At 44.3% G+C, this 11,244-nt stretch overlaps 1 long non-coding RNA gene across 1 annotated transcript; it reads left to right on the plus strand.

Moving 5' to 3' along the window:
- The first annotated feature begins 2,108 nt into the window (after nt 1-2,108).
- Nucleotides 2,109-6,864, plus strand: LOC307014783. The gene is made up of 2 exons (XR_013801315.1): nt 2,109-2,524; nt 2,804-6,864. It is a non-coding gene; the product is annotated as an uncharacterized lncRNA (long non-coding RNA).
- Nucleotides 6,865-11,244: the final 4,380 nt, after the last annotated feature.

Consider the following 11,244-nt stretch of genomic DNA (forward strand, 5'->3'; position numbering starts at 1 on the left):
GCTGACTTTAAACTTTATTTTAGAAGTGGATGCCAGCCATGACGGATTGGGAGCTGTCTTATCCCAGGAGCAGGAAGGGAAAGTCAAACACATTGCATACGCCAGCTGCAGCCTACACCCAGCTGAGAAAAACTATAGCTCCATGAAATTGGAGTTTTTGGGCATGAAGTGGGCCATGACACAAAAGTTCTGTGAGTACCTGCTGGGTCATAAATGCGTAGTTTGGACTGATAATAACCCCCTCAGCCATTTAGGGACTGCAGAATTGGGGGCCACAGAGCATCGCTGGGTAGCTGAGCTGGCGGTATTTGACTACACCGTGCGGTACCGCCCAGGACGCACCAACCAAAATGCTGATGCCCTGTCCAGGCAATGCCCCTCAAACGACAGTGGTAGTCGGACCAGGAACCCCAGTTCCAAAGGCTGTGCGACAAGCAGCTGTGAATAACCCTGTGCTTGCAGCCCAATCCACTATCTCTGCCGTTCCTGAGAGGTCAACTGTTGACCTGGTTGCACTGCAGGGTGCTGACCCCACCATATGCACAGTCCTTCCTTTCTGGAGACAGCAGCGGATGCCAAGGCGGATGGAAAAGATGAGTCTTCCCCCTGCAGCCCTTGGGTTGTTTCGCCAGTGGGACCGCCTCATGATGAAACAGGACCTCCTGTATAGGACATACCAGCGGCCTGATGGGGGAGAGCGTGTTGACCAGCTGGTTCTTCCCGAGTGCTTGAGGGAGGAAGTGTTTCAGCAGCTGCACAACCACCATGGCCATCAAGGTATCGAGCGCACTACTGAGCTGATTCGACAGAGATGCTACTGGCCAGGTAAGAGATGAACAATCAAAGACTGGTGTCAACTGTGTGAGAGATGCAGTGTTGCTAAAAATACACAGCCACAAGTCAAAGCCCCCATGGGCCATTTGCTAGCCTCAAGACCTAACAAAATACTGGCTATAGATTTATCTTTCTTAGAGCCTGCTAGGGATGGTAGAGAACAAGTCTTGGTAATGACTGATGTGTTCTCTAAATTTACCCAGGTCATCCCTACTTGTGACCAGTGAGCTGCTACAGTGGCGGAGGTGCTTGTTAAGGAGTGGTTCGACAAGTATGGTGTCCGAGCTCGACTGCACTCTGACCAGTTTCGCAGTTTTGAGAGCACAGTCGTCCAGCAACTGTATGATTTCTACGTCATTAAAAAGTCCAGAACCACCCCCTACCATCCACAAGGTAATGGACAATGTGAACGTTTTAATAGAACTCTGCACAACCTTTTACGCATCCTGACCATTGAACAGAGGAGCCGATGGCCAGAACATCTCCAACAGGTCGTGTTTAGCTATAATACTACTCCACATCAAACCACAGGTCAATCCCCCTTCTTTTTGATGTTTGGCCGGGAACCCCAGCTTCCAGTAGATTTCCTATTAGGTCGTGTGGAAGAGCCTACGGCAGGAGAGGTCTGTGACTGGGTCCGGGAGCATCAACGACGGCTCCAGGTAGCAGTCGATGGTGCCCGTGACAGGATGAGACATGCAGCAGCCCAGCGAAAGGAGAGAGCAAATAAACAAGCCCAGGAGGATTTGTTACCAGCGGGACAGCCTGTCTACCTGCGGGATCATTCCCATAGAGGAAGGAACAAAATCCAAGATGCTTGGGCCCCTCGAGTCTTTCAGGTGGTGAGACCTCCTGAGCCAGGAGGTGCAGTGTATGCTGTTGCACCACAAGAGAGGCCAACCGAGGTACTTCGAGTTCATCGCTCTATGCTTAAGCCTGTTACTGGTTGTCCTCCTGCTGTGGAGGAAAGAGCCCCTAGTTCACGGACAAGAAGTATCGAGGATGAAGAGGAAGGAGACCTGGTGGTTGTGGTTCATCCTGCTGTTGAGGAAAGAGCCCCTCATCCTCTTAGAAGGCAGACCCTGCCCAGGATTGCCTCAATGGCTCGTCCTTCAACATTGACTGCAACTCCAGCTGTTGCAACTCCTGCAGAGTTTCCCCATGTGACAATCGCTGGCCCAGCCCCCAGTCCTGATGTGGCAAGGAGATCTGCACGTGATACGGCTGGTAGACACTCTAACCCTCACCATTTGCCAGTGGCAGTAGGGAATAGAGCAAGTGGGGCTAAAGCTTCCCAGTTACCTAGCACAAGCAGTTCTACCTTAGCCTACTTTAGACCTTGGTTTTAGTCAATTGTCGGGCCGCCAATTTCAGAACATGGGGTAGAATGTAGCCGACCATAGAGATAAAACACTTTTCGGCCACCGTAGTATTGCGCCACAGAGGTACCGCCCACTTCCGCATTCCCTTCACTTGGTAAAGAATATTTATACAGCTGATACCCGATAGTTCTTTCCCGTTCAACCGAGACGTTTCCGGTAAGTCTCCACAATTATCGAGTTAGTGTCATGTTAGGCTCTGGGTGTTCGACTTTTACACATTACTCCAGCAGACTGTAGCTTTGCCCGTGACGGTGACAACACCAGCGGTATTGAGTGTGTGAGGGGCTGCGCCGTCCGAGGGACATAAGGTATGCGCGATCATGTTTTTTTTACAAAGACTATATTTATGGCAACATTTCTGTAACATGTGCTTTGTTCTTTTATAGATTGTCCGCCACTGCTGTTTTGTTGTACTGTTCTGTTTCCCTTATTTTGGTTTGTTATAGTTGTTGGTTTTGATGCTTTTGTTTACATTGTTGCTCCAATTCCTAATCTCCCAAGAGTATTTGTGTTTTTATTATCTCAATGAATCTTATTCAATGAATTGATGTACTCTTGTGCTTTGTGTCTTTTCTTGAGGGATCCAGCACCCCTGACGTGAGCGGCAGCCTTGGGAGTTGGGATTCAGCAGTGTTAGGCCCTCACGTGCACTTCACTGCCCCTTAAGTGTGTGTGTGTTTAGTTAATTTTGCACCTTTCTTAATTTATCACTTTCTTTTCAGTTGCTGTGTCTGTACAGGGCACCAGTGGCGGCGCTAGGGGGTGGCTACTTGGGCTCAAGCCCCGGATGTTTTCTGAAAACCCTGCATGTTTCATTATTCTTTTAATACGTCTCGGGAGTAATGTGCCGTACCGGAGTCCACCAGAGAGGCAGCCGCTGCGGGACAGTCGCCTGCGTACTGCGTAGCCTTCCTTGCCCTGAAGAAGAAGTGATCCATAGTGCCCAGCGCCATATATGACGCTCTATATAGCTTTTAACTCTGCACACTGAGCTCTGATTGGTCATCAGTCGGTGCTTTCACTGAGTTGATCTCTTAGCCTGCAACCTAACCTGCTTTTTTTTGCAGGGTTTTAAGCTGTTGCTTTGCTGACGTAGACGTTTGTTTCCCTCCTTTCCTGAGAAGATTTGTACGGTGCATCAGTGTCAGAGCTGTGGTTGTAAAGTTAAGGTGGAGCAGTCAAATTAATTTCCCCAGTGAGCCATTTCTATTCGCTCATATTTGTTCTCTCATGTAACCAATATAAGTCGCTCTACTGTTGATAAAAGTGTGAGTTTTTATGCTTCCACATTTCAACCTTTTTTTCATTACTTTCCCTAGGCCGGAGGGATATCTCCAAATGAGTTTTAAATATATCAGTCACTTTTCATGATGTTGATGGGGGAATCCACCCTTTGTTCAACCAGCGTGTGTTGCCCTGCACATGCAGCTGTTAATCTGGTAAGCTTTTCTTGGCTAAAAGATTTTTGAGATCCTCTGCTATGAGTTTTAATTTGCTGTTCTTTGGAGTAATGGTCAATTCCTACAAGCTGCACTTGTGACTCCAAGTGGATAAAATGATGCTAGATAATGAGACCAAGGACCCCACACAGTTGTCAAAAGGCTCTCACGTTATGCCTCTCAAACCGAAACATTTAAACAGTTGTAAAAGAGCATCTTGAATGTTAAGCCTCTCTGATAGTGAGACATCAAGTGCCAACTCTCCCTCTTCCTGAGGCCTTGCCTGGTTGTTTTACACAACGAAAGCTGCCATCTCTGCCAAGCGGAGAAGATTCCAACCCCCTGTGGTCTTTGCATTAATTAATTGTACTAAATGTCAGTAGCTGTTGGCCAGAGCGCAGGTGATTAAAGACGACCATCATTTAGCAGGTCATGGTTTTGATAAGGGCAATTATCCCACAAGCTGCTGCAGGAAATCGATGCGCTAAGATGAAAACTGCCTCCCAGAAAATCCCAGGACTGAGTTTGCCAGCGTTAGGAGAACAGGAGAAGAGAACAAGCCTCCCCATGTGAATTTCCACACAAACTATTAGAAGTAAGGCAGGAAAGTGAATGAAAGCTTGTTATGTAAAATAGCAAATGAAGTTGTCATAAAACTGTTGACGGATTATTAAAGTCAGAGGAAAAAACAGGAACTTTGTGAACTTTGCAAAATTAAACTCTGATGAGAGAAGCTTTAGTCAACTTTTGTATTTAATGAAAGCCGAGTTTGTACACACCTCCAACAAAAAATAAGCTTTCATTTGTTTCAAATCATCTTGCAGTTTAAGAGGCCATCATTCAAGGCAGTTATACCCTGCAAGGCTGAATGTCAGATATACTTTGATTATCTTCAAATAATAACCGTTGTTTCCTGAAAGGACTTGTGTGTCAATAAAAGGCTTTCCCTCTCCCATCCTTTGAATATTCAAATGTGTGATGCCAAGGGCAGAAAAAGCATCGTGTGGTAATGAAATACTCTGCAGCTGACAAACGGCAGTCCTCACAGCTCAGACTTTATTAGGTTTAGCCGTCTTTCATTTCTCCTCGGTTGATTGAAGACAACTCGTAGTGCAGAAAATGTTAAGGAGCTTTACCTTCACTCGTTCTTAGGGTGGTGACGTGGGGCCGATCAGGTGAAAAGCTTTCCTCTCTCATAGCTATTTTCTCACAAGCAGGGAAAACAGCCATGTGCTTGTAATGATGTATAGCTGAAATGTAAGTGTGACATTTAGAGTCTCCTACACAGAGGCCGTAATATCGATATGCTGCTTCTGACCAGAGAATCGGTCAGCGGTACCGTGATGTACAGCAATAAAAAGATCATGTAAAAGATGTATGTGTCAGTTACTGTTTGTCACAGTCCCTGAGGCCCTGAGCAGGGCGTTAAAACGGAAGGGAGCACAACATTAAGGGATACGTTTTCATTGTGACGGTATAACGTCAAAAGAAAAAGGGGCATTTTGAACTTTGGGTTTCTAGATTGTTTTTATTCAGCAGACATTTAAACATTGTGGGAAAATTGCCCTTTGATTTGCATAAGTTGATCCTGTACAAACGGCATCTTTTCCACGTCTATCCGTCCTGGGAGAGTGATCCCTCCTCAGTCACTCTCCCTGAGGTTTCTTCAATTTTTTCTCAAGTTATTTAAGGGTTTTTGGGGTTTTTTCCTCGCAAGGGTCTAGGGATAGAGGAAGCTGTATGCTCAGCATTATTTGTGATTTTGAGCTATATAAATACAAATGTTATTGATTCGATTTACCATATTGACTGTAAGCTTTCCTCATTAAGACCACAGATATAGCTCTGCCACACATCTTCAACGATGAACTCTGTGAACTCTACACTCTGTTATAAGTCATAAAATGTAAAAAAAAAAAAAAAAAGTCTTAATAGCTTTATGGGTTTATTGCTGCTTTTCTTCTGACTTTTCTATCTGATTGTCTGGTTTAGTAGAAATGCCAACAACTATTTTACCATCATAGTTCAGAAAATGAAAGGTTGTCTATTGATCTTTTTATTTAAATATGAAGCAGAGTTATGCAAAGATAAGACATGTAAGTATTTTTCCTAATTTTAAATATTCATCTTACTATTTGCTTTTTATTTACTATATATGTGTTTGCAGTGACCAATGTGAGAGTGATATGGTGAATGTCTGACTGTTATCATTATTCCAGATGTTTGAGGGAGAAAATAAAAAATGCTAATATTGCTTTACAATGATAATAGTTAGCATAGTTTTTTCGATCTTAGAGATATATTTACATTTTAATCAGCCGAATAAAACAATTCACTTCTCAAACCCCTTAATTTCTTACGCGTATTTATAAAAACAACCATACAATCATCCTCCAGCTTGTTCATGGTCAGCACTCTCTCCTGCTGCTCTGTATCGTCACTGTTGATTTATTTATCCACCTCCGTCTGGATGGTTTCACCTTTACTTTATGTACGAATCAAAGATAACGCACTTCGGACCAAAGTCTAATGGATGTGCACCAAAAAAGCCATAAAATCTGGAGTGTTCAGCCAAGCTCATCACCATGTCATAAACATCAGCACAGATATACTGTCCTCTGTTTATTTCCATTGTCCTTGTTTGATGTTTAAAAATAGATTATAGAAAAGATGAGAACAAAGAGGTTTCATCATGCCAAATCCCTGTCTCATTTGACCGTTTGATTGGTTTATTCTGTGGGCATATTTATGTTACAAAATACCTGAATTATTATATGTTACAACACTTATTTTGAGGGGAAATTGGTAGTTTTAGCATCTTTTTCTCAACATTTCAAAGAATTTGTTTTAAGGCAGATTTGCAAGTTTTAAAAAAATGTTTCCCCGGTATCTAGTAGTTCATCAAAATGTTCCTGGCAGTATTGATATGACTTTGGGACGTCATTTGTGGCTGTATGGGTGTATTAAAACAATAATGCATTTCTTTTGTCTCCACACTTACCAAGAAACTTCATAAAGTGGTGGTAATTATTGAGAATATGTGTAAATGTGTCTGTTGATTAGGATATACATATTTTATACATATTTGTATACATATCTGTATATTGTATAATTGTATTTTCGTATTTGGGATTGTTGGAAACGTCATTTCAATCTCTCTGTCTACACACAAACTGAAGGATTGACATTAAAGTTGACTTTGACTTTTGGCTTTGAATTGTTTTTAAAGTTGTTAAGTTGCAGGGAAATGTTATTCTCCATTTAAACCACTGTGTATTATTAAGTATCGTCCACAATAAACACTGATGCTATCGGACGGTATGTGCAGCTGCCTCGTTAAAATCAGAGAGACTGGTTATACTGGACTGCTCTTTGGGACGATTGTGGACCCCCGGCGGCTGCTGCTCTACCTAACAAGTTCTCTTTGCTGACGTGCATGCTAAAACAAAGGCTTAAAATTGCTATAATGCAATACCTACACAGCATGGTAATTAATTGTGTTGATCCCCTCTCCCAAGCCTCATCTAATTGTTTGACAAACAACAAAGCTGTCTGAAAATGTGTTACAGAGAAGCAGCAGGAAAATGCTTTGACAACAAACACTGAGAGTATTATTTTGCTGTCTGCTTTTAGCTAAAGAGAGCATGCGTCGAAGAAAAGACCAGAAAACAAAGAAAGAAAATTGTTAACATTTATTAAAAGCGTAGTAAACCTTGTGCATTCTTCACACCTCTTTACAAAAATGTGTCATGCAATTCAACAAAAGTTTTGTGTTCAGACTGTCCAAAGTAAAGTACACCCTGTCCTTGTGAATTACAACTTGCTAAGTCATGCTGCTTTACTATGCTGCCCTATATTTCATTGTCAAAGAATGTAATCCCACTGAAGAAACAACAATAATGAAGACATATTTTCCATCAGCAGTGAAGCCTGGGATTGTTTTATGTGGCTGTTTCCCTTTTACATAACAAGGCGTGTTATTAGTATCACCTCCGTGCCGCCTCCAGGATACAGCTTTGTAGTCTCAGGGATTCGTGTTGGTCATTGTCCAAAGAAAGGAGATCCAGTTCTTTGTGCTATAATGGGAGGCCCAGATAAATAAAAAAATGTAAAGCTATAGTATGACTTTTTATGTCTTTAATAACACATTTTATTACTGAAATAAAGTCATATTACTTTTTAATTACCATTTTCTTTTGTTACCATACCATGACTTTTTGTGAAATACTTTACTATGACATTTGTTTAACTTCTTCCGTTATCATACTACACTATGACTTGTATACTTTGACATACTGTCCATTTTTTTATATACTATGCTTTGACGTTATCTATGACATGTCCTGAATATGCTGTACTATAGCTCAAGCTATTAGAATTACTGATATTACTGATTTGAGACTCTGACGTTAGGAGCTTAATTGTCTCATCATTACTGAAGGCAAGTACATTTTGAAGGACGCTTTGCAAAGGGAAGAGTATAAAGGTCTCATAAACACAGTTGAACTGTGTGATCCAGGAGCTCAATATGTTAAAGGAATGTGAGAGTCTGAGATGGTGAGTTTAATACTCATTGAGCAATAGTGACATTTGAAGGCAAATGTAAGAGGGTAAAGTAAAAAAGCTTGAAGAAACTGAGTTAACTGTCTGATCCAATATCTCAAGATATTAGAAGACTGTGTGACTGATGTTAGGAGCGAGCGCTAACTGGAAAAATCTCCCATGATGAATGAAACACAATGCATCAAGTGGCATGTGGTTATTGCAGAGACCAGAACGTTATATGATTATACCGTTCCCAGAAATTAGATATTTACTCATTTTTAGGAGAGAAGAGAGCTGAGAGAGGTAAGGGCTGAGGTAATGTGAATTCACAGTACAACGAAAGACCCCAGGGTTTGTGTTTTGCACTAAACAACACGTGTTAGTGGCATACAAACCCTGAAATCATAACCAACAAATGTTTACTCTTTTGTTCCTGTTTGGGTTGCTAAACCATGGCAAAGTTTAATCAAATGACAGACATACGTATATAACTGTGTTAATTTAAATGAGAGTTTACCAGTCAGTGCAGGGAGTTCAGGGTAGATGGATATTTCAACAAATCATGAGACCTATAGGTTACTTACGTAACCCCAGTTCTCAGAGTAACATGAAGTGAGATGTCTCACTATGGGATGCGCCTCATCGCGGAGCAAACAGAAGCATCAATCTCATTACGCCAATCCTGATTGGCTGGTGATCTTGACGTCAGCGTCAGGGAATCCACCCCCTATAAGTGGCTTGCGCTACGCCGCATGCGTCATTCAAAATAAGCACCTCTTCTCGCTTCACCATAGCAAGGAGGGCCGTCTGGTGAGACATCTCACTTCATGTTACTCTGAGAACTGGGGTTACGTAAGTAACCTATAGTTCTCATTCATAACACTCCGTTCGATGTCTCACTATGGGATATTGTAGCTCCCGTATTGCCAGACGAGCTTACCTCGAAAGTCACCAAGACCAACCAGAACTTAACAGTTAGAGCTCTAACTCAGCAGGGGGCCCAGCACTGCATGGGCCACACTGGGAGCAGAGACGTCTAATCTGTAAAAGCGGACAAAAGTGAGCGGCGAGGACCAGCTCGCTGCTGCACAAATGTCTTGGATGGAAACACCCCTGAACAAAGCCCAGGATGTAGCCAGACCACGAGTCGAATGAGCACGCAAACCCGAAGGTGCCTGCAGACCCTGACTCGTGTAAGCCAAAGCAATTGCCTCCACAATCCAGTGAGAGAGCCGTTGCCTAGTAACAGGCTTGCCCTTCTGAGGGTTAGCCCAGGACACAAAGAGTTGGTCATTATGACGAAACTCTTTTGATCTGTCCATATAAGTGCGTAAAGCACGGACTGGACATAGCAAATTCGGCTGCTGTTCCCCGGAGGGACACAGCGGCGGAGGAAATGCCTCAATGTCAATGGGGGTACATGAACCAACCACCTTAGGTATAAAGGCAGGGTTGGGCTTCAGCAACACTCTCGTTAACCCTCGGGCGAACTGAGTGCACGAAGGATGTACAGATAGCGCACGAATGTCACTGACTCGCTTGGCGGATGCCAGGGCCAGTAACAGCACTGTCTTGAGTGACAGGTGCTTCATGTCAGCTTCTTCCAGGGGCTCAAATGGGGCTCGAGTGAGCCCATCTAAAACCACTGCCAAGTCCCATAAGGGCACCAGTGACCTGGAAACAGGAAGGGGCCTGCGAGCTCCCTTCATAAAACGGCAGACCAGAGGATGTTGGCCGGCCGTCTTACCCTCAAAGCCCACATGGCATGCAGCAATAGCAGCCAGGTAGACTTTGATCGTGGAGAAAGCTCTGTGTTTATCAATTAGGTCCTGTAGAAATGATAAAATCACTCCCACAGGGCATTGAAAAGAGGTGTGCCCTTTTTGAAGGCACCAGTCCTCAAACACCCTCCACTTACAGTCATAAAGAGACCTAGTGGAGGAAGCAGGAGGACCGGAGGCCAAATGTGCGCGAGCGCGTCCACGCCTAATGGTGCGTTTTGATCGCGCATTGAAAAGAAAAGCTGACAGTGAGCATTTTCTTTTGATGCGAACAGATCTACCGCGGCTCGGCCGTAACGCACCCACAGCTGGCTCACAACCATTGGATGTAGAGTCAAGTCTGCATATAGTGGTACACCTCGGGACAGCAGGTCTGCCCCGAGGTTCATCACACCCGGTACGTGCGTCGCTCTCAGAGAGAGGAGACGGCCGCAGCTCCACAAGATCAGTTTGCGTGCCAGCATGTGTAACTGGAGAGAGCGCAAACCCCCTTGTCGGTTTATATACGATATTGTGGTCGTATTGTCCGTCCTCACAAGGACATGGTGTCCTCTGAGAAAAGGCAGAAAGCGTTTTAGGGTGAGGAACACCGCTAAAAGCTCCAGGTAATTTATGTGCGACCGCTGGAGGTCTCTGCTCCAGAGACCCCTCACCGGACGACCTTCGTAAATACCTCCCCAGCCTGTCAGACATGCGTCTGTGGTGACCACCTTCCGTGAAAGGACAGCACCCATAGGCACGCCCCGTACCAGAAAAGTCGGGTGCAGCCAGTGGCGCAGTGCCATTACGCATTTCACAGTAACCATCACTCTCCGTGCTCCATGACGCGCGGGGTTTAGTTTTAGAGCGGCTACCCAGCGCTGAAACTCCCTCATGTGTAACCGTCCCAGTCGTACAACCAGGATGGCTGACGCCATGAGCCCCAGTAACCGCAGGCATGATCTGAAAAGAACATGTTTGCGCAGCTGGAAATGAGCGAGGCAAGCTCTGAAAGCTTTCACTCTTTCCGCTGACAGGCGGGTGTGAACCCAGGAAGAGTACAGTCTGTGCCGGGCACAACATGCTCTTTTCTGTGTTTATTATGAAACCCAGGTTGAGCAGGTGCTTTACGAGGACATTTGTCTGCGTAATAGCCTCCTGTTCCGACTGTGCGAGAAGCAGCCAGTCGTCTAGGTAGGTTGCCAGGCGAATACCCTGTTGTCTTAACGGGGCTATCGCGGCTTCCGTACATCGTACAAACACTCTTGGACTGAGAGACAGACC

This window comes from Notothenia rossii (genome assembly GCF_949606895.1).
Source record: "Notothenia rossii genome assembly, chromosome: 1".
Lineage (NCBI taxonomy): Eukaryota > Metazoa > Chordata > Actinopteri > Perciformes > Nototheniidae > Notothenia > Notothenia rossii.